The sequence below is a fragment of the Dipodomys spectabilis genome, unplaced genomic scaffold (genome assembly GCF_019054845.1).
Source record: "Dipodomys spectabilis isolate Male_0828 unplaced genomic scaffold, ASM1905484v1 ptg000078l, whole genome shotgun sequence".
Lineage (NCBI taxonomy): Eukaryota > Metazoa > Chordata > Mammalia > Rodentia > Heteromyidae > Dipodomys > Dipodomys spectabilis.
This window is the reverse complement of record NW_024870755.1, coordinates 921,582-922,390: the sequence shown is the minus strand read 5'-3', so window position 1 is coordinate 922,390 and position 809 is coordinate 921,582. Positions and strand designations below refer to the sequence as shown.

Here is an 809-nt window from a genome sequence, read left to right as displayed (position 1 = left end):
TATAAAGGCTTCAAAGTATGATCAAATTTAAAATGAAAAAGACTTAAAATAGTTATTGACAAAAAAATTGCAAATGTGAGCAATCGACCAAACAATATGTTTTTTCCAATATACACAGAATTTTAGAGAAGTAAGATCAATAGCATTTTTAGGAACAATAAGGTTTCCTGGTTACAAAAAGTCAACTAAGGATATATGCCTTTATAAAGATTGCATCATTAACTACTTAACTTTACAGGATACTATATGCTTCAGCAGCACATTTACCCAAATTACAACAATATAGAGATTATCATGGCACTTGCACAAGGATGATATGAAAATTTGTGAAGTATTCCATATTTTTCATTCTTCAGATGTAAGAAATGAAAAACAGTTATTAAAAAATTGATTACAAAAATACAAGTCATTATGTCAAAAATGAACTTTACAACTTTGGTGCGGGGAGGGGGCTAGTGAGGAGGATTGAGTGGGGGGGGCAGAGGGAGGATTGGAAGGGATGAGAAGGGGAAACAAAGGAGGAGGCTACAATGCTTGATAAGAAATTTACTCATTATCTTGCCCATGTAATTGTAACCCCTCCGTACAGTATTTTCACAATAAAAAACTAAAAAAATACAAATGTAACAACACATATAATTCATTGAACTGAAAGTTAGTAGACATCAGTGTATTAAATCCTCACCTTAGAAAGGCCTTTATATAGCATAATCTTTACAAAACTTTGAAAATAGATAACATTGTCATTTTATCCCAAGGAAGTAAAATACTATAAGGACTTAGGTAAAAAAGGAATCTTAAACTTTTTC

General features: G+C 31.3%; 1 pseudogene; it reads left to right on the top strand.

Moving 5' to 3' along the window:
• The first annotated feature begins 246 nt into the window (after window positions 1–246).
• Window positions 247–346, top strand: LOC122110467 (annotated as a pseudogene).
• Window positions 347–809: the final 463 nt, after the last annotated feature.